We start from the raw sequence: 24,715 nt of genomic DNA, 5'->3' as shown, positions 1-24,715 counted from the left end.
TGTGTCATCAAAAAAGTATGAACGTGGCCATTGGTGTCAGTGTTTGGGCCTCTCCTGTATGGTATTTGTCAAATTTCCAAATAGAGAGCCAAGAGTTCTGACTAACAAAGTATGCAGTTGATTGCAAACTGGGGGTTGCTGTTACATCATCCAACAGAACACCCAAACCCTCCAGAATGAACACACCCTAATAAACTCTTGATATTCTAAAAATGGACTCAATTTAAATGCTAAAAAGTGTGGCACCATCAATATTGGCAGAGAAGCTCTCCTTTCATCATAATCTTTAGACAACATACCACTACAAAAAACATAGTTAGGGATCTAGTATTTGGGTCGATAGCTCATTTTTAAGACCACCATGTAATAGTTCTCAGGAAATCCTTTTATTTAGCCCATGTAATTCAGCAGTTTCACAGTAAAATACTCAATACAGTTATAGGGAGATGTACATAGCATAACTCAGTGCAGTTCTAGAAGTGAGTTCTGTGTATTCATAAGAGAATGAGTGCAAACACAGAAGGGAGTTTACTGAGTTCAGAGTCTAGGTCTTTGAATAGTTATAGCAGATAATGAAGGCAGTCGTAGTCAGTGGTTCAAGTATAGCTTCATAAAGAGAGGAGACAACTGGGTTTTAAGGAAATGTATTTAGCAATGTCTGTGTTTCATAAGAAAGTTCTCACTGACAAGAGTAAAAATGCATTGCATTTCAGGTAAGGCCAGGAGGACAGGAATGTGCAGGAGGGATGTAGGACAGAGCCACAGCTATCCATTTCTTCTACAGTAAAAAATGTTCAGATGTGCAGAATTTTAGTTGAATTTACAGTGTCAGCCCCAGTGACAGGGGTGACAACAACACAATGATGTTGTATAGCCAATTGGCCTGAATCAAGTGTGTCAAGATGACTTGTGTGTGAAATGGAGAGCTATGTATGCCCCCCTTTTTTTTGAGAGCAAGAGAGAGAGAGAGAGAGAGAGAGAGAGAGAGAGAAATGTTGGGGAAGGGATGTAGGTATGTCTAGGTCAGGTAGGTTGGGTAGGTGAGGAAGCAACTGCAGAGACAGGGCATGCAAGACAAGGTACAGGGATGATGAAGGACACAACACATGGGTGAACACTATGGTAGGGGTGAGGGGGGACATTTCAAACTCATGGACATCAAGTTGGATGACAGTGATAATAGAGTCATCACCCACTGGACTGCTATCACTGTCACTTCACTGCGCCAATGGTTGCAGTGCCTGATGTCAGCATCTCCTTGTGTTATTCAATACGATGATGGAGATTAGGGTCTCCATTCAGCATAGGCATGCAGCAACTGTGTGGCACACAGTCCTATGCACGAAACCTGGCAGTTCATTGCGGGTGATAAAAATCACCACCTCTTCCACTGCTCCCAGTGGGAAGCACTGGCCTCTCCTGCCAGGCAGAACTACCTGAGGTGCCAGGTAGTGCAGTGCAGCTGCAGGAGAGGGGGTGCTACCAGGTTGTGTCCCAGACTTGCTGAGCCTTGGTGCTGTAGCCTGTGAGGTGGAGGCAGGTGGATCCTGTGAGGCAGGCCTACTCCACTGTGCTGTGGGAAAAAACAAAAGATAAAATATTAAAAAGAGAAGATAAGGTTTGGGGTGAGAGAAATAAGGTGGCACATTAGTGACTTCATACGTGACTTACAGTGCATTGATATAATTATTTGACTATTCTGTCACCTTTGCTTTTATCACTACAAACTCCTAGCAAGTACCTTTTTTACTGTTAAGACTACTCATAATAGATGCACACTATACTGCAGATTGCAGTAAGCAATCATTGATGTGTGCATATATTGCACATATGCATGTTTCAATTATACTAATTGCAGTTTACAGCAGGACATTGGTGCCACTGCTTTAGAACTCTGATGTTACATTGCAATACTTTTAAGATGAAAACTCACCCGTATTGTATCTTTGGGAAGTGTGATTTTTGAACCCACAACCTCTGACTACTCTCTAATAGTTAACTGTTGCTTTGGCATTCAGACTAATGTGTGCATACTTTTCTGTTATAATTGATACAGCTGTATAATAAACCAATAAAGGTGTCTTGACCTGTAATGGTAAAATAACAGTACCGTATGGATGCATACATACCACATGCTTCTCACATCTATGCCAATCTATCAGCATGGGTCCACTTATTCAGTTCTCAGTGTGTGTGATGGCTGTGGAAAAAACAAACCAGAATACAATTATGAAAACCAATCCTGATTATATCCAGCTTTAAACTCTTAAAAGTAGTCTCAGTAAGTGATGCTTACACATCTGTTGGGTGCCTCAAGTCCTACATTCCTTGATCCAAAGGTTGAGGGTATCCCTCTTCCTCATCTGGAGGTCTCTGTAGTGATTCCTGCATTCTTCACCAGTGCGAGGGATACCAGTAGCACTGGTCAAAGCCCAGGCAAGACTATTCCATGCCTCTGACTTGTAATCCAAACCACGATAATCCCTCTGCAAAAGCCTGGGCCCATGTTCATTTACTAGAAGTCCAACAATCACTGGACTCCTGGGCATCCCATCTTTGAGCACAGAATCTAAATCCTCTCCATGAATGGCTAACATGCCTACCAAAGATCAAGACCAATGTAGAATTAGGTTTTCCTACCAAATGCAGGTATCACGCTTACTGAGTGTGTGCACTTTTTGGTTTTGCAACTTTTGAAAGTGTTGCACATCACTTACCATCGCTCAAACATGGTAGGTGAGGGTGCACATATTCTTAATTGAATGCATCCGGTTTATGTTTGTGGCTATCTGGGTCTTGTCTACTACCTGGTGGGCCATTCAAGCAGTTTGTGCAGTGCCGCTCTTTGTGCAAACCAGATGAGATAGCCAAACATGTTTGACTGATGCTTCACGTAGTACAAACAGTGCCCCCTCCCCCCAAAAAATAAAAAAAATAAAAGGAGAAAGAGTTAAAATGAGGAAAATCAATCTATGACATACACAGTAGAAAATGCTAGTACACATGAGATATGTCTACATAGGTCTGGATCCCACCTCTTACACCAATGTACCTTCAGAACAAATGATAGGCACCTTATCCATCTTTACCACACAAACATCTTTGCAGCAAATAAATGAAGTAATTCCTCACACAATCAAGTGCAACTGAATGTACACTGATAAAGGCATAACCTTTTATTTGTAAATGTATTTTATTTAATATATTTGGATGTAGTACTCTTACTGATCACACAACCTATTATGATTATTCCTTGCAAATATACAACTCTGTCCTACTTTTCTGCGTTTCTTGGTCATTCATCAGTTATCGTAAATCAGAGACGTGCAGTGTGTAAACCAGTCTGTATCATTTACCTTAAAATGTGAGAGGATATTAGCTGGGAGTACTATGATATGCAATTTCCATCAAATGAAGGGCAGGTTAGATGGCACAAACAAGCACTGACTGCTCTTTTGGGGAGGAGCAAAGGTGAGTTCCTGTTATGGCACCTGCAAGGGTACACTGTTCTTTCAAGGGAGTGGACCTACGCTATCACGATACAGACAAGGATATGTGGCTCATTACTCTCCTTGTTTTGCATCCTGCCTGTTTGATTTTGTGAGGGTTGTGAAGTTGGAAACTGCAATGTGTCTCATTATTTTCTAACTTCTCTCTGTTATGATTTCCTGTTACAAGCATATGGTGCTAAGCTGAGGGCATGCAGTGATCATCAGTACTTTCTAGAGGTATGAATGTCTGAATCTTTGATGCCCAAGGTCTAATACTTGCTAATGGACAAATACAAGTCAAATAACTCTCTGCTGTCACATGTTACATTAATTTCTATACACATTTCCCACCTTTTACTTGCTTATTGTACCAAGTGATAAAATGTAAGGACATACCATAATATTATTACACAATACACTACAGGTTCAGGACATACCTTTTAAATGCAGCAGTTGCCAGTGTTCATTTAGAGCTGACTGCGATGCAAGCATTACACAGCCAATACATGCAGAGGTAAAGGCTCTGGCTCTGAGTTGAGGCAGGCAGAGGTCACAGAGTTCCTGTACTGCGTCTCTGCCCACCCTTTAGCACTCTACAATTTCCTTGTTGTGTATGTTGTGATAAGTTAAATGTGGCCTGAAGACTCTTTTCCATCTCAGCCTAGCCCTATTGGCAGCAGCAGCGACATTCCCTGCAGCCTGTAGCACATACAAATGGAGTTAAACAACAGCAGGTCCTAACATTCTGTCTGTGTAGACTGGGTCTGTACTCCACTATTTTTGAAATCGACAAGAAAGAAATGGAATCTACAATGGTTGCTTTATAACTTGTTGAATAGCTCCACCAGATTGGTTGATTAGCATGCAATTAAGCTGCTTATGCTGTAATTAGCATCTCTGAAACACAGGCTAAGACAGATGCAATCCATTAATAATCTACTCCATTATAAAAAGGCAAATGTGTAGCTAGCCAAACTGAGTGAGAACAGTTGGCACATGTTTGCAGAACTTCACAAAATCAAATTTGTTCCAAAGATATCTTTACAGAGTATGGAACTTCAGGAGGTATGCTCCCATTTTGTCACCTTCATAATGCATATAATGCAATATATTAATGAATAATGTGAAGCAAATGCTTTTACACTTTTATCTGTATGTACTAGTTAGAAGTGTACTGATGGCATGGCCATGTTTGTCAAGTCATTTTAGATGTACATGATTGACAATAGATGAAAATAGAAACCTGTGTAATACATATGTACAAATGCTTCAGAGAGGTCCTTTGAAAGCACTTTTAGCATTTCAAAGATGCTTTATTAGTAGAATGGTTCATGTGCCTGTTCTTTTGTGGGTAGGGGGAGCAAAGAAAAGTTACTGTTATGTCACAAACTACAATGGACTGTTCATTTGGGTAGAGCACAGTTGAGTAACTGTTATTGTCGAGTTAATGGCACATACAAGGTTATGTTGATCTTGCTACTCTCCTGGTTTCGCATCCTGCCTCTTAGTAATTTATATCTGTATACTGTTTTATGTTTTTCCAGTAGGTACTACTGACTGCCTACCTTTGCTGTTTTATCTTGAAACGTTGCTTTGCATTTATATGACACTTATGTGTTATCATTCTATTGTCTTTTAGGACACAAACAATGTCAGCAAGGTGGAGAATAATATAATTGGTGATGCTCTCCATCAACATGGGGCATTTCTGCTGGGAAGGGGTCAGCCTAATATGCAAGAAAGTCTACAATTATGGCAGCAGATTGTTGCCAACAACAATTCTGTGGACGGCCTCAGCCAGACATATGAAGAGGTGCACAACAGGGCCACTGACATGATTACCTCTGCACAGAGGCAAGCAGCTGCTGCTGACCTAGACCAAAGGGTAACTTGGGGAGGACTGGCTATGGAACCACCTCTCGAGCCCAATGAAGAGTTCCTGGTGAATATCCTTCAACATGAGAGCTCACAGCAGAGTGGACCACAGCATATCCTTGACGGGGGCACCACTCCTCTCGAGCCCTGGGAGGAGCTTCCTGGTAGGCTTTGTTATTTAACCAGCTGAATACTGTTGTATAAACTGTTGTAAAACAATTGAAATAAAACTTACTTCTGTGTCACATGTCTCTTTTTTTTTGGGGGGGGGTTGAAGATTGCTATAGTGATAAGCTCACTTTGGAGTTGTCAACCAAATTCTTGTTGAATGTACAATTAATGCAGATATAGAGGAGTACATGTAGTATCCCCTTTCTTTTTGTTAAATGTGATGATGTTGCCCTTACCACTTGCCTTACTTATTTCAGGACCATCAAAATTCAGACACATGCCTCCTGCAGATGACAAGACAAATAAATTTATGTCAGTAGATCAAGTCAAAGAAATATCATAATGTGTCATTTTAGGCTTGTTGTGTCTATTGCTGTACTGTCTGTATTAGTAGCAGCACGGTTAGCTGTTTAGCATACATTGCACCATAGTAATGCAGATATTAATGTATGCCTGTGTTTCTTCTTTTTTTTCACAGGTGATTATAACAGTGAGATGGTGGGCTCTGTGCAACCTGATGTTGGTGTCTCATCAGACACTGATAATGAGGACGGTGACCAAACTGAGGGACGGTCGGCATGTGCGGAGGTTGAATATGACAGAGATTGATATCAAACCACCCCTTTATTTTCCCCATCACAGCCAGTAGGCCTACGCGTACCCTGTTCTCTGTCCTCTCCTTCCACCTGCCCAGTGTGGCTACTGCAGCTTCAGTGCCTGTTGAGTCTGGCCTTTGCCAATGGGTGGGCAAGGTGCCATGCAGGAGGGTTAATAGGGGTGCTCAGAGGGGGCCTGCTGTACCTCATCCACCTGTTGCAGATGTCTCTTCCTGTGTCACTCAACTTATGTTTAGGGCCATCATGGAGGCACAGGCAAGTTCAGAAAGGCACTCCAGACAAGATTTGTAGATGTGGCATAGGCTAATATGTGTGACTGCCTCCACTGTGTTGCTGATTCACTGGATTGGATGAATGACACATTGAAATAAGGGGGGTCTGGGATGGACCAAGGGGTTTCTCATGCAATAAGCAGTGTCTGTGATGGAACACCTGCTGGGAGGGGAACACCATCCTCATGGGTGTAGGTCAGCCACAACATCTAATAGCTAATGTAGATAATGCCTGATCAAGCTCCCGTAGTGCCAGTACTTCCATTGTTCTATCTCTGAATGTGCTGACCACACCTAGATGTGGCAGGCCATAGGGTCATGGTACTGGGCATTCTTGTGAAGGGAGCACATCCAGCAGACATTAGTCATGTTCAGGTATAGCAGCACTGCATCTGATCCTGGACATGGAGGTGCCAGTGCAACTCCTGGCAGAGCCAGTTCTCATGGTCGGGGATGACAACAATGAACTGACAACTCTATTATGTACTGTTTTATACCTGATGAACATACCAAGACATAGAGCTAGCACTGAGCTTGGCTGTGTTCATGTAGACTCGCACACAAATGTCACATGGAGGAACCCTACAGACACACACAACAGCTATATGGTTCAACCTGCCTGCCTCCGTTTTTTACACCCACTCACCAACCTTTTGTGTTGGCATATGCCTCCTGCCTCCCACACACACAATACCCTGTGTAAGTGATAACTGTCCACATCCCTGTTTTCTCTCTTTTGGATTCAGGGATGCAAAAGCTTCATCTGTAATGCACAGGGTACATAGCTACATTACTGCCAAGTATATCTCTGCATTTGTGTTCTAGAACTGATAATTATACCTGCCTCTTTTATTTGCCTTGCCAAGTTATACAGTGGATAGCATCATTATTTCAGTACTTTCTAGTGTATTATCTTGTAACGGTTGTAAAGTCAGGAACTGCAATGCATCTTATTACTCTAACTTTTCTCTTTAATGATTTTCCATTACATACATATGGTGCACATCATAAGACATGCCATCACATTCAGATCTCAGGATTATATGACAGCACTGTAGTCAAACAGTAGCACAGTATAATGCTCTTTTTGTATGAATCTCACCAGATACATGTAGCAGCTGGAGAGGTCACAGGGCTTTCTCATCAAGATAATATAGGACCTACTAGCCATGACATGATTAAAGACATGTCACTGTAATCAGTATGGTACTGGATTACATTGCAACTGTTATTCTAAGACTCTTAGTTTTGGTTTAAGCACTTGGGCCTCAAACCAGTTGTTTTACTTTAAGAAGGTTTGTAGTCTACACTCTTGTGGGAGGAGAGGGTAACCTCTGCCATTCTGGGCTGGGAATTGCTGGTTGAAAGTGTATTGTGCCTGTTGCTCTAAGTGGCTTAGTTCTGGTTTAAGCACTTGGGCTCCAAACCAGTTATTTTACATTAGGAATGCTTGTGGTCTAGACTCTTGTGGCAGGAGGGTGTAGCTTACACCCTTTTATACTGGGTATTCTTGGGAAATGTTTAGTGTGCCTATTATTCTAAGTGTCTCTGTTCTGGTTTGAGCACTTGGGTTCCAGACCAATTATTTCATGCTAGGACGTTTTGTGGTCTACACTGCCGTGGGAGTATTCTACTGAATCACTGCTTTATTTAAACTTTTTTTTATGCTTTTGTGACTGCCATTTTCTGCACTTTGAATTTCTAATACTTGCGCATTTTATAGCATAGGTTAGATTCAGGCTTGCTGAATCTAGACTGTTTATTATCATTTGAGCACTAAAACCAGCCATCCTACATTAAGGCAGCCCCTCTACAAACCCTTGTGGCAGATGTGCGCAGCCAAGGACCCATCTGAGTTGGGGATTGCTGGAATAAGGCTCAGTTTTGGGTTTTCCCTGTGTTTACTTTTTAAAAATCATTTAACTTTACTTGTATTTCAGCATCATGTTTGGCTTGGTTTGCACTCAGTTTGCTGGAGCTGCTCAGAAATTGCACTCCTACACTGTGAGCAACTCAGTTATGTATTGTAAAGCACTGATGCAGTTTTGTACCCCTAGCCACTTTTTGTTACTCTTAAAGAAAAACCTGGTCAATCTAGGACACTCTCCACTAGTTACTGCAGTATATACCTGCCAAAATGCATGGACAGTTTCCCACCATTTCTCCAGCCACCCTGATTGACATGGGTTTCCTGAGGCAACATAGCAATTGCTTCATATATAATGACAACCAGTTACTTCTAAAACAAATACAACATGTGAGAGCTGTGTCTATACTATGAATTTCGAATCAATTCTCTCACATAACAAACCAGATATCAAACAGGTTGTCAGCACACACTTCTCCTCTTGCATATAAGAAGCTCACAACACAAACCCAAATATGCAGTGGTACTCGCTAGAAGCCTACCTAAAGGTCAGAGACTTCCCAAGTGCAAACCTAATGCATACACTGCAGACCCAACAGAATCCACTACACAATACACACAACAGTGTCTGAGCTAATAAGCCCCTAAGGCAAAACACCTCAAAACCAAATGTGTTGGTCAAAGGCGACTGCATAGTGAGACACAGCCTCACCAGGCTGGACAAGAAGAAGGTCATGGTCAGCTGCCTGTCAGGTGCCAGAATCTGTCATATCATGCACACACTCAAGTCTCTCAACAACAAGCATGGTTATGACTCTTTCATAGTCCATGTTGGAGTGAATGACTTGAGAAGTACCTCACTGGGCTATATGAAGAAAGACAGGACTGAGCTCTCAGATAATGTGTCCCAGGTAGGTATGTCCATAGACCTACGCAGCATTCTACCTTTACTGAGGATGATGCCTCAATATAAACAAAAAAATGATTGACTTCAACAATTGTCGTAGCCTCTGGTGTCAATCCAGGGGGATGTAGTGTCTGTCAGCCTGGGAATATATGGTCCACAGACCATGCTGCTTTGCCAGAGATAGTCTTCACCTGTTGCCTCTTGGCTTTTGGTTACTGGCAAAGGTACTTGCCTTTCCCAGAGTGCATTTTTAGGTGATGTCATAATAAAATTCCTGACATAAAAAAATCCACTGGAGACAAACTCAAGGTTATGCTGCTTAATGCAATGGTCTAAATCAGAAACTACACTCAGTGAAAGCATTCCTTCCAATGGAAGCTGCCGATATCTGTGCAGTCATAGAGACATGGTTCAAAGCCACAGAAAGTCCCCTATCCATGCAAGGCTACAATGCCCTCCATGCGTTCGGACCTCAAAACGAGCATGAAAGAGCCCAAGGCAGAGGTGTTCACATCTTCATTAAAGACAAGTACACCTAAAGACTGGTCAAGCAGTGTGAGCCCCTAGAGCTACACAAGTCCAACTAGCTGTAGGTAAAACCCCCTTCCATATCATTGCTAGCTATAGGTCCCCAACCATGAACAACAAGAACCACTATGCCTACCTGGACCTACTTGAGTCACTCACTATACAACCAAACACCTTGGTCATAGGTGATTTCAACTATGCTTCTACCATTTGGGAGTCCTATATGAGCACAAACAGCAAAGTGGAAAACAGCAACAGTAATTCCCTTGCATAAAGGGGGTTCATCAACTATCTCTTGGAACTATAGACATATAAGGTTAACCAGCCTTATCTGCAAGGCTATGGAGAGAAACATCATGGACCTTATCAATAAAGACATAGGTGACCTTCAACCTTTTGCTCTGACCCAGTTGGGCTTCATTAATGGTAGATCACGCTGATTAAACCTGGTGGACTTCTTAGAGAATGTTAAAGCATTGAATTAAGGCAAAACAGTACATACAGCCTGTGTTGACTTATACAATGCTTTTGACACAATCCCATACTCGAGCATCACTGAGAAACTCACACAACTTCGAATTAACCCATATGTCACTAGATGACTAGCCAAATGACTCACCAACAGAATACCTACAGTCATAGCACAAGTCTGACTTTTACATGGCTGCAGATCAACTTATAGTGGATGACATCAGCAGACCATGTGGGAGACAAGAGGTTGGGAAGGCTGTATGAAAAGAATGTGTACGCTTGTGCAAGTATGAAAATACTGACAAACCATACCACTGGAGAAGTAACTGCAGGATAGCATGTCTACTCTGCTAAGTAGAGGCACACACACCCACACCAAGTTGACTACAGTGAGAGCACAACCCATACCTAAGTGCACAGACTGCAGAACACAGTACTCTATGCTACTCTACTGGATTGCAATTTGTACCTTATCTAACCTTTTTTTTTTTTAAACTGCACAACTTTCTTAGTACTATAGACTGTTGACAGTTACTAACATGTTTTAAGTTTTATGTAATGTCCTTCTGTTTGTACTTTGGAGCTTTTCTCTCTGGGCCTCTGCTGAAAATGGACATGGACTATCCCGGTCAACAAATGTAAAAACTAAAAATAAATAAAGTGCCACAGCACAAGCCTGCATTTTACATGGCTGCAGGTCAATCTATAGTGGATGACATCAGCAGTGCGGGTTGGAAAGAAGAAGTTTGAGAGGCCTGCCTGAAATTGATGTGTAGGCAGGCGCAAGTATCAAAATATTGTCAATGTATGGGATGGGGTGGTAACTGTATGTTTGCTGTTCTGGCTACATACACACAGACACACAGACACACACACACTTGACTGCAGTGAGAACAGAACCCCGATCTAATTACACAGACTACAAAACTCAGTACTTTACGCAAGTGCTATGGCACAAGTTTGACTTTTACATAGCTGCAGGACAACATATAGTAGATGACATCAGCAGGCCATGTGGGGGGGGGGATAACTGGTTGGGAGACCTGCCCAGGCACATAGATTCATAGGTTCATATGAGGCCAGTAGCCTAACAGCACTAGGGTATGTAGAAGCCTAACTGTGTAAAAACACAAGTACCCTTTTTGAGCATGGCTAGATGTTTAAGTTTAGCAGAACAAGGCTGTCAGCACTACCAACTGGCACTGTCCATGAAAGAGCACACAACATTATATATTACACTTTGTAGTGTGGTTGATGTATGTGTGTAAAAAATACTGAGACACAAGGGTTGTACTGCTTGGGGGGGGGCAACACGTGTATGCAATCTGAATATATGACGTATGCTTAGAATGTGCCCTCAAGTTTGCAATGTTTCCACATGTTCATTTGTCATACAAAGGAATTGGGCAATAAACACCAATAAGGAAGCATTTTATATATATATCTATATATATATATATATATATATATATATATATATATACAGTTTTATTGTGCAGTGAGCAGCAGATTTGTGCAATGGTTAACAAAGTGAACACATGTGTGAGTTACACCTGTTTACATGTAGGTAAATAGTGTGCATATGTGAGCCACATTGCTAACATCTGCCAAGCAGAATGCAACAGTGGCAAGCAATTGCATGTATAGGCAGTTGCGTATGTATTTCTCACAAAAGTTAAAGCCATTCCAATCAAGATAGTAGGAATACACTTACAGGACTATAGTACATAGTATACCTGCAGTCATACATTTGATCATAAATTTAATACATAAATTACTCTCAGTAAAAGTAAAACTATATGGAATATGCTGTATTTGACCCCAAGACCATGTGTATGGCAGTCTTACACTTACACTAGTTGCCACAAGAATGTTGAGGAAACAGTTGTCTATGTTGCACTTCATTGCTGTAAACTGCAATGTCACAGCAGTAAAACAAATGTTGCACACTCTGTACTAGAACACAGTACCATCTGTACACCCCAGGATGGGTTTTCACAATGGCCAAGGGCATTAATTGAATGTATTTGGTGGTTTGCTTCCTAGGTGGTCCACTGTGCTTCACACAAACTAGATAACACAGCCATTCCCCACTTCTACTGTTTGCGCTATGTGACACATCACCAAAAAGTGCAATTAAAAACAATTAAAAACAAGAATAAAAAAAACTTAATAATGGACACATACAAGTAAAATAAGTGTCTGCTGTCGCATGTTAAGGCACTTTCCACAAAAATCTACCATTATTTACTGGATTACTGCACCAAGTTAAGAAGTACAAGGATATGCCATAATATTATTGAAGAACACATTCTCAATTCAGGATTACCTTGCAAATGCAACAGTTGACATGATTTTATTTCAGGCCTATAAGTTCCTTATTTCTACTCCCATGGTATTAAAATATTCAAGAAAAAAACAGAATGCATGTTACATGGATGTTTTATAGCTTGATGAATAGCTCCACCACACTGAAAATGACCTGCTTATGCTGTAATTATCAATTATGAAAAACATTGGCTGCTTTACTGAATATCAACTCCATTGGTGCTCATTAGTGTGCAATGTGCACCTACTCATCTCTGCATGCACCAACAGTGAAATAAGGTAAACACAGATGATCTCATTACTGCTTTTCTCCATGCCAGTGATATTGTACAAACATGCATTTCAAAAAGTGAAGGAATGGTTGCAGACCCTGTACTAGAACCCAGGATCTTCTAGACTGTAGCCCTACACATACACATGCTGCAACAGGAATAGTTATGTAACAAGCACTGAGAAACTTGCCATTCATTCTTCCATTTCCCATGGTTGCTCTAAGCACTGCATCACCCAAACAAGGGCAAAACTTACATATTAATTTTAACTTAGACAGAGATGATACATTTTAAACAATAAAGAGGGTGAAACATAACTTGTGAACTGTGCACTGCCTACATGCACTTTTACACTTCGCAGATCTATATGTACACCTCTGTAATTGTAAACTGACCCCCCTCCCTGATGTGATCATTCACAGTTGCCATGCATTGAACAGTAACACAGTGGAAGGGCCTGCACAAAGTGAACATCCCTACATGGTTACAATTTTTGTGATTCAGCAGTTCTAATGTGTTTTGACTTCATTTGCATCTTCACTATGCTGACAGCCCTGAATCTACATGGTTGGTAACCATGTAGGCAGGGAAACTGAAGGGGAGCCCAATGCTGCATACTCAAGTGAGGTTATTACTTTTGGTATATAGCTGCACAGAGGAATGCAGGTTTTGATACAATTTGACAGTACTCCATCAGATACATACTGCTTATGTTTACATGACAGTATGAATAGTATTGTTTCATGGAGTTTACACTTTAAGCTGTCTACATTAGTTATGAGTACAGTCTTCATTTGGGGGTAGGTGAGCAAAGCTGCATTTATGTCATGGCACTTGAAAAGAATTGTTATTGTTAATGTAGTCTCCTAGTATTCGCCATGTCTGATAATTCCATGATATGTGTGGGGTTACATGTTATGGTTAGTTCTGTACAAATCTATAGACTTTTACTTGGTCCTGTTTCCACGTAGACTTCCTTCCATGGCAATATTTGGAAAGCATTTAAATACATGGGCAACACTAGCATGGAGTCTATGCTCCACCATGTTGATTTGCTTCATTAGCATATAGTTCAGCTACTTATGCTGTAATTTGTATGCTACAGAAGTTTGTGTTTGTGCTTGAGTGCGCACTGCTATGCATAGTTTACTGAATCTAAACCTGTCCGCGGCCATGTGTGCATCATGCTGCAATGCACACCTGGTCAAAATTGACCATGTAGGCTTTATTGAATTCCCCCACCACTGTGTTTCTCTTAAATAACAAAAAGCATTGGAACTCTTCTCATCAGTGTGGATTAGAGTGGACTACAAGCAAAAAAACCTACAAAATGTAAAATGCTTTCACCTCACTGTTTTTAACTTGTTCATTTTATGGCACTTCATCAGATAATACAAAACCTGATATTATCTAGTTTTCTGTTGACAGTCTAGGATAGGATAAGCTTTTGATAAGGTTAATGTTTAAAATGGAGAGAGGGTGATTTGGTCGCCAATCATAATGAGCATATTGTGTGTCTGAGACATGGATGCCAAGAAATGCACCTCAAGAGCAAAGTTAGAGAGGTGAATCTTAGCATCCATGTCAAAGAATAAATAATATGCTCATTAAAATCAGAGATCTGATCATAAGCCTTTGTAATGCATGGAGATTTATCATCTCCATAGACTACTAACTAGTCAAAATTAAGATTAAAAAAACACTGCAAAGTGTGTCCGTTTTGAAAGCCAGTAAAGCAGTCGAGAAGTGGTTGACATCTTATGTATTCCCTGTGTAAGGGAAGCAGTTGTAACCACAATACTGAGAGCACCTTATCACACACCAGGCAGAAATAGAAGTTGAAACAAAGCCATTTCATGTCCTGCTGCAGCTGTCTATTTTTAATGCATACCTGACATTAACAATGCTTAGAGGGGTGTTTAATTATTAAGCATCCCTCTAAGCATTGTTAAAGTCAGGTCTCATGCTATAACAATGCTGAATCAAGATGTAATTTAGTAGTTTGAACATAATCTGGGCACTTCATGCACTACAATTTTGTTTATAACACATCCGTGTGCCTTGCCAAGATTAAGCCACAGGGTTAAGGAAGACACCTGAAAGCCAATAAAAGAAAGGGAAGAAAACAGTTGTGAAATGCTCAAGCATGTACCTATAATTAATAGCAATTTGTAATAAAAGTCTGTAAAAATACTGGAAGAAAGAGAAAGCATCATGCCATATACCAATGGGATGCTACAAAATGTTTTTAGTGTTCTGTAATGATCCAAGATTAACAGATGCATGTACACACATTTTATCAAGATTTTACCTGCCTTATACAATCCAAAATAATTGACTTTCCGTAATGTTAGTCATGTGCAATCATGTACAATTTTGCAAATTAAAAGTTAACCTTGAGAATATATTTTCAAAGTACCAAGCTGTCTAAAATATATCATAGGAAAGAAAGGCAAGGAAATCCACTATCAGGACATGTAGTTCTTTATTACAACCGTTCTGGTACCTCAGCTTTTCATTTCTGCTGGAACATTTACAGCTTCCCAGTATGTTCCTTTATATACCATTTTTAAACCAATAATAAATCAATTAAGCTATCCTAATTACATTAATTACATAAATAAATACTTCACCATACAACCAGTTTTCTTAAAAAAGTTACAAACACTCCGAAAGGAAATGTTGTTCAGCCTATAAACAATACCCCCGTTGGCCACAAATTCATTCATAATAATATTTGAATATAACTGTGATACCTTTTTTTTTATAAAAATAAATATCTACAAATGCATAAATAAAAATAAATCTATGCGAAATTATGTACATCCATATCAAATATTTCCACATTAAATACATTCAATTTTGATATATTTATATATATATATATATATATAATTTTGATATATCATAAATTAATACACATGCTAAATATAAATTCTTAACATTTTATGCATACTTTTAAACTTGATTTTTTAACTTTATTTTCTCAATTTGATGTTTTAAATTTTAATAACGATTCAGATGCATTACTATGCTGTATCAAATATTAAGATTATTTTCCAAATTAATTCCTTGGGGATATAATGTATGAAAATTAATAATCATTCGACTTTCCAGTTTGTTCAACTGATGTTTAAAATTACCACCTAAAGACATGGGGAGTGCAAGAATACTAAAGAATAAACTAGCTTCCAACCCTTTGTGTTTTGACAGGAAGTGCATAGCCACTGGACTTTCAAGTTTTTTCCTTCTCACATCACATAGATGTTCCATGATGCGCACCTTAACCTTCCTTGTGGTTTGACCAATATACCAAAAAATAGGGTCACAATTACACCCTATGATATAAATCACACCACAACTATCACAGTTGTAATATTCATTTGCCCTATAAAGTCTGCCATTGATCTTAGTACCATCTAAATTTGTTGTTTAGAAATGCCCAGATTTAAATCAGATAGTAATTTCATGCCCCCAAAAGTAGTCCAGCCATAAACATTTTTGAAAATTTACTGTGTAAAAAAGTGGAAAATGCTTATGCCCATTTTGTTTGGAATTTTGAATCATACAATTTGACTAAGGAAGAATGGATGGCTTTACAAGAACTCCAATGTAATTTGAATGAGGCAGTATATAAAACAGCTGATAAGGGAGGTAACTGGGTGGTTATGAATTAGGAAAATAATCTTATTATTTGATACAGCTTAGTAATGCATTTGAATCATTGTTATTAAAAGTTAAAACATCAAACTTGAGAAAATGAAGTTAAAAAATCAAGTTTAAAAATATGCATAATGTGTTAAGAATTTATATTTAGCATGTGTATTAATTTATGATGTATCAAAACTGAATGTATTAAAATGCTGAAATATTTGATATGGATGTACATAATTTCACATAGATATATTTTTTATTTATGCATTTGTAGATATTTATTTGTATAAAAAATGGTATCACAGTTATATTCAAATATTATTATGAATTAATTTGTAGCCAACGGGGGTATTGTTTATAGGCTGAACAACATTTCCTTTCAGAGTGTTTGTAACTTTTTTAAGAAAACTGGTTGTATGGTGAAGTATTTATTTAATTATGTAATTAATGCAATTAGGATAGTTTAATTGATTTATTGTTGGTTTAAAAATGGTATTTAAAGGGACATACTGGGAAGCTGTAAATGTTCCAGCAGAAGGCGAAAAGCCGAGGTACCAGAACGGTTGTAATAAAGAACTACATGTCCTGATAGTAGATTTCCTTGCCTTTCTTTCGTGTGGTATGAAGAGTTGGTCCATCTAGGTTTTTGTAAAATATATCACAGAACAGAATACAGGCTGCACATGCATTTTTATTTTACTATGTCATCATTTGGAATGAGTTTGGCTTGCTGCTGTTGTAGGTAGCTTTGCCAAGTTAAAAATTACTAAAAAGACTTTCTATCCATTTTTGCATATGATTATAAAAGTAACGAAGCATTAAAAATAAGATCTTCCAGTCTGCTTTGAAACTCCATAAAGTTTAATGTTGCAAGGTAGGACTTCATAAATCCTTGGTTGTGGATCATTGTTTCACACCAAGAAGAACATAAAATATATTCTTGCTGGACAGTCCAATTAAATGATTGTCCCTGTCTGAAATCAGTATTGGCCAAAAATCTGATGCATGCACTGTCAGAGAGCTCCCTGAAACCCAAGCCTTACTTCACACTGTAGTATTTTTACCAAACTATGTATTTTTAAATGATCATATTTTGGAGGAAAACAATGCCTGCATGACACTTGATGTTTAGTTAAGAGAATAAGCAGTAAATACTGGGTAACAATCTTCTGTTATACTTCATATACTTGCCTTAGTTTGGAAGATTTTGTTTTTAGAAATAATATGAAGTGGAGGTAAAGCAGAACGAACATGATTCAATGTATGTGATGAATTCTATACGAGCACTCCTGTGAAGAAAGGACATGACAGACCTGACTACCTGTCAGGTTGATAATGTTTATATAGTTTTAGTGAAAGATTAGAGCTAGGGATATTGGTTTGGTGTAAAGGCTTTTAAATAACAAATGACCCCAAACAGCCATTAACTATATTAAAGCCTATCCTATTTCAAATATACGACCACAAGCCACACAGCTTTTCTGATATGTATAATATAGCATAAGACTACCAGAACTTGTAAAAAGGGAATGTTTTATGTAATTTATAACCTAAGAAACAAATCAGTTTTGTGAGCTTCAAGTAGGCTCATTAATTATACTTTGATATATATACTGAATTGTCCATGCCACAGTTTATAGTACAGCTAACTGAATTACATTCTTATGTATTTTTTTTCTGTCAAACATTTCATATTGAAAGTTAGCATTACCAAAGCAATTTGATTAAAACCCAGTTGCCCAAATCCTGTCCTACTGCAAAATAAAATACCTTTCCTAGTAGCTAACTGAAATTGCATCAACATTTTTACAGCAAAGACTGCTTTAGAAAAGCATAGTACTGTATAGAAGAATTATAATGTATGTACCGGTACAATGTATGTACCAGCACATTAGCACAAACTGTAGGACTGCAGCTTCATCAATATGCAAATATAAAGAAAAGTAGATAGGTATACAGAACAACCGTTTCAGTTCAAACATGACTTATCTTTCAGAGAATGCATTTAGAGCAGACGTATTCAAGTAATTTGAAAAATAGTTAAATTATTAAACCAGGCGTTATTTTGCTGGGAAGCAAGTCTCTCTGCACCCCAAACTGACTATTACAAATATAATAATTCAAAGGGTGCATTTCCTTGAAGTAAGGGCTATTAGGACATTTTGCCCTAAGAGGTTCTGCAGTCTCAGAGTTTATTAAAGTAAGGAAGCATAGATCATGTGAAGGCTTGCACATGCATGTCACAATAACTTACTATATAGACTGATGTAATGTTTTTATAGTCTCTTGCATCTGTTCTGTGCTTTTGCTTCCTGTTTTTCAACTTCAGAGTTATATATGCTTTAAACTTCATTATCACAAATAAATGGTTAGATACTGTCAGTCAATAAATACAATTATAGATGTTTTGTTCATGTTTTCAGCAATGTTTTTGGCAGCTTAGGCAACAATATATTAATCACAGTTGTTTCCACCACTACTTACCTCAGTTTTCTTTAATCAGTTTAAATTCAGGTCAAGTGGTCATTTCAACAACACTACTTACCTCACATAGAAACAAAGGACTGTCGGATTATTATGCCAAAGACATGAGAAAAATCACTCTTAAATGGAATAGAATGGATGCTACAAGTAGTTATCTAGAGGAGAAGTAGGTGTGACTAAATCAAGCAGGAAGCAAAACATGGATACACATTAAAAAACTATTCCACCGTTTAAGCCTGGATCAAAAATGAAGCCACATAATGTATAAGCAAACTAGGTGGGTCATATGTCTCTTACTTGCAATCACAGATCTCAACTCCATAAGTAGTATTTCTAGTTATTTTGTGGATGTGTTAAGGCTATCTGTGCTCTCCATGAATGAATTGCAGCTTAGCTGTGCTAATAAAGGTCACTTATGGTAAGACACAATGACCTTGAATGATCATAAGCAAATGAACTCATAATGAGATGAAAATGAGAAATAATGTACCCAGCATATGATAATGGAACATTCACTCCCCTACATGTGATTCATAGTGGGATTTTCCAGCTTTTCCTCTTTATCCACAGATGTTGGAAAGGCTCCCCTCTATATGCAGTCCATGAAAATGCCATCACTTGCTGCTAATCTTGCTATTTCCAGGTGCGAGTTACTCATCTTGGCCAAGCCAAAATTGCTTGCACCCAGTAGCATTTGTGGGTCCAGCAGGCAGAGATGAATGCCTAAGATGACAGGGGCATTATAAGGGTCTTAGTGAGTATGTACGACCCCCATAGGGCTACTGGAAGAATGCGTGGACTTCCTATCCCTCTTGATACCAAGGTATGTATAGCCCTCATTATAATTGTCATTGGGACCTTCCAGAGACCGACTGGGGACATGTAAGGGATCTCACAGGCTTCTACCTCAAAGATACTGCATCAGCTCCTGGATGTATGCTTGGCATGTGTGGATCATTACATCTATTTCCTAGTGGCAACTCAGGGCTGAGCCAGGACTATGAATGCCTTTTATGGAAGGCACATTTTCCTGAGATACTTGGTGCAATAGATTGCACATGTGTTACAGTTAGGGCCCCTTCTGGTCAATGAAGTGAGTGGTATCACAACAGGAAGGACTACAATTCCATCAATTGCCAAGTAGTGTGTAATACATGGGGGGGGGGGGGTGTGCATCACCAAAGTCTCTGCCCAACATCCTGGCGGTGCTCAAGACTCCCATTTTTGACATGCTAGCTTACTTTAACTCTTCCTGGATGGTAGGATGCCCAATGTTATTCTTGTTGGCAAGTGGAAAAATATTTCCTTTTTTTCTATAAAGTAGTTATTCATAGTAAAATGTACTGTGAATACTAAATTGGTTTTCCTTTGTTTGACCCTCACTCCACCATTATCTCTTTTATGTATATCTTTCAGGTGACGCTGGATATCGACTGGAACCATATGTCATAACACCAGTGAGATCCAAGTGGAGCTGCAGAAGAGACAACACACCCCTGTTCCAGACCTTTATTGTCATTAAGAGGGTCTTTGGCTTTCTAAAGAGCCATTGCAGGTGACTGGATGAGACTGGTGGTGTTCATCAGTATAACCTAGCTACTGCATGCAGGATTGTGTACTACATATGTTGCATTCTACACAACATGGTCATGGTGGATAAGTGACCCATGCTGTCACTGCAGCTTCTAGTTCTGCTCCAAATATGGATAATAATGACCAGCTGGCAGTAGTAGTGAGGAACCCCCATGTAGCAGGCTCCACTTGATAAGGCATAATAATAATAATAATAATAATAATAATAATAATAATAATAATCACAATTTTAACAGATTTACACAATACATTCTGCTGAGGTGATGTACCCAAGTATGCATATACTGAATGTCCTCAAGTGGTATAATTTATTAAAAATTGTTAATTCAGCATTTACCATGAGTTTATACCTTTCATTTGAATTAAATGGTATCATATCATGTTTTTATATTATGCAACATTCTCAGTTTAAAGAAAGTTGTTGGTCTAGGTACTGCACATCAGATTATTTTATTTTGTCATACACAATATCTTGCCTTCAGAGTCAAAAATATTATTTGCGCAGTGGTGAGGGTGAAGTAGCAGCAGTGTTTGTTTACATGGAAGGATACTCACTTTAATCTGTAATTTTGTTAGAGTTTCCTTGAAAGCTTTTGATTTACTACCTTGAAGTTGTAGGTTACTGCCACCTGTAGGAATGACAATGCAATGAGCCTTACTAGTGTTAATCATTGCAAAATTATGTTATGTCATATACAGATTTCTTTAAACAGGCTCCTGAGGTTTTTAGCAGTACCATTACAGGAATGAAATGCATGCAGTTGAAAAGTAGCCTAGCCCCCCCCCACTATTTATTTTTCATAACTTTTCCCCTTTCAAGTAAAACATTGACCTGTATTTAAGGTCAAATTGTATCTAACAAAAACGTCACACTTGAATCACTGTAGGTCAAAGTCAGATGTGTCATATACCTCTCCTGAAGACAGGCTAGATGATACTGGAAAGTGATTTTGAAGAGGGACTGCTATAAGAGCTGGATAAGTGCTGATATATGATCTACTTGATGCAGATGATCCTACAGACACCAGTCTGATAGTGCTGTGAGAATATTATCAGGACTTTAAATGAAGGTTTCTGCTATATGTAGCTGTATTCACAGTGGTTTTCTTGTCCGGGGGTGGGGGCGGAATATAAATATCCAAAGAGATTTGTTTATGGTCAGATCTAATCAGCGAGGGGTTGACCTCTGCTGTGGAACACCAGTCACCCATGTTGGTGCTGACTAGGTCCAATATGTTGTCACCTCTGGTGGGAAAGTTGACCAGTTGAACCAAGTCATTTGAGTTTATAAATTCTAGGAAATGTTGGGCAAGGGAGTTAGCAGTTCTCCCAGTTAATGTTTGGGTAATTGAAATCACCCAATATTAGGGTGTTTGGTAGAACCTTTATGTTTCCTGGTGTTTCCAGAAATGCGGAATGGGGGACCTGGGACATGGTGGGTGATCTGTAGCAAGCTACAATTTGAATTTCAGTTTTGCCCATTGTTAGTTGCACATGGATAATCTCTGAAGCATCGCACTGTGCCACTTACCTGGAGGTGTGGGTATCCTTGATAAATATGGATACGCCCCCGGCTTTTGTATTTCGGTTTGGGTTCTGCGTCCAAAATGTATGGCATGAATTGTAGCCTAGTAGTGCTGGGGTGCTCTCTGGAGCCTTAAACCAGGTTTCTGTTACTGTGTATATATCAATTGTTTCCATACTGAGGAGTGCCTTGAGTGCGCGCATTGTGGGGTTTAGACTTCTTGCATTGAGTAGCATTACCCTCAATTTTATGTTACTTGTGCTATTTATGGTGGTGGGTTTGTCTTTTGAACTTTGCCTAAAAAAGGCACTATGGGGGTGGCAAGAGCCTTGTCCAGTATTTGAAAGCCTAAGGATGACAGGTGCAAGCCATCTCTAGCGAAGCAGTGTGGCTTGTCGAGCATGCCATCCCAGGCGGACAGACACTGAATCCCCTTTGAATGACACCAGAAACATAGCCAATTGTTGAAATCAAGAATTTTTTCTTTGCCTAACAACTGTTACCAAATGTCACTTTAACAAAGTAATGTTGTGCTATACTAATATTACCAACAGCTACAATAGCTTTGGAGATGCACTATATAGTAGTTCAGTGGCTAAAAAATGGAACTCTGTCCCTACTAGCATTCAAAACACATCATCCAAAGCCTCCTTTAAAGACCTCATCAGGCAACATCTCAAGCAAAGTTGGCAGTGCCATGATTGCTCCCCAGGCTAATGAAAGCGGATAACATATACATACTAAATCTAGAGCACTTGATAATAGTTTTCAATCTTAACACTGGCTAATCTACAATGTATGTACTTTACCTGTGTACTATATATGCATTCTACCTATGTTCCCAATTTCAGTTGTACACCACAAATCTATTAAATTACCTTTATTTTTAAAATTAATATTTTTTTGTTTGTTCTCTCCACTGTAACGGTTTATGTGCCACATACCACTGTAAAAACATGCCTCTTGTAATTTGTGTGTATACTGATCATGTCTAAATAACTAAATGTGTCTAATTTTTCTTTGTGGAGCTTTTCTCCCCAGGCCTCTGCTGAAAAAGGGCCTTTTCGGCTCAGTAAGGCACCCCCGGTTAACAAATGTAAAATAAATAAATATCAAAAAAAAAAAACACCAAAAACTAGGACTGCTGTACAGCCAAAATCGCTATCTAACTGCTTCTACCGGATGTACTTTAGCCTCCTCCTACCTGCTCCCCTCTCTTATGTATGATGCCCCTCTACTTATTGCTCTCCAACTTAGCCTAAAAAACAAACTGGAAAACTGCTATAACAAAGTCTGTAAATTTGCTACAAGGTACAAATACTCGGCCCATCACTGCCATTCCTTCCACTTTCTAAACTGGCTCTAGCTTCCTAATTTCCTGAAATTCATACATCTCACCACTGTTCACAAACTCGTATTCCAACCCTCTATCTGCCCCTCTCTCATCTATCTTAACCCCATACCTCCCCAGTTGTACTCTTAGATCTGAAAACCAAAACCTCCTTAAAGTCTATAAACCCCTCCGCCCACCTGCCAATTACTTCTATTGCACTCTTTAGCTAAACCATGGAATTCTCTCCCCCTTGCCTCGCTGTACTCACAACCACTCTAATTTCAAATGTCTCCTCCATTTTTGCCTTACCTCAAACTGGAACTGTTCCTGCTCCCTTCCCACCTAAATTACACTGTCGCCTTTTTCAAACCTCCCTTCAATTTCATTTACTATCACCTCTGATCACTAACATTATTGTTAGAACAAACACTAAACTTGTATAAACACTACAACTTATACTTTTAATTATATTATCTGTATTAATTTCTACTTTAAAAAACACAAATGTTAAAATATAGATAAATGTATACTCCCTGATTTTGTATTTGTATTTTAAATTGTATATTTATGCTTTTGTATACTGTATAGTCCATGCTTTGTTATATTCTGTAAACTGTTTTTGGAGATTTTCTCCCTGGGCATCCACTGAAAATGAGCTCTGCTTGGACCAGTGGACCCCCCCCCCCCCCCGTCATCGAACTGGAAATAAAAAAGAAAGAAAGAGAAGAAAGAAAAGAAAGAAAAATCTGTTAGAGTTAATGGGTTATAGGTAGCTTCACATAAAATTACTATAAAATAAGTGGGTATATATACCTCAAACATTTCAAAATACAGTCTTGAACATGCAGAATAATAAACTGTACCTGTACAGTTTGGAACTCACCTTCTATAAAAGTATTTCATTTATGAGAGGCCATGATTTAATTATTCAAGTTTTTTTTTAATTTTCTGTTTAGTTCAAATGCAGTAGTTTACATAAGAAATAATAACAGTTCAGCTGTAGGTTGTGCACTATTTACCCATGAGTGCTGGAGATGGATCACAAGAGTAATCCCTCAGTGGTCTAGCAAAAGTGGGCAGATATTGCTTAACCACTGCCAATTTTTTTTTAATTATATCATGCATTTTCTTTTTAATTTGTAGCTGTTAAACTGGGTCAGCACAGTGGTATAGTGGCCGGCATTGCTGCATCACAATGCTTGGTCTGCTGTTTCAGCTTTCGACTGTGGTGCTCTATGCATGGCTTTCATAGATATTTACTAGGCTAATGACCACAAGAGCCTTTTTAAGCCTAGCCATACATCCCAAATCTCTAATGAGTTATGAT

This window comes from Protopterus annectens, chromosome 9.part0 (genome assembly GCF_019279795.1).
Source record: "Protopterus annectens isolate FY-2018-M chromosome 9.part0, PAN1.0, whole genome shotgun sequence".
Lineage (NCBI taxonomy): Eukaryota > Metazoa > Chordata > Ceratodontiformes > Protopteridae > Protopterus > Protopterus annectens.
Note: the sequence above shows the minus strand (reverse complement) of the source record.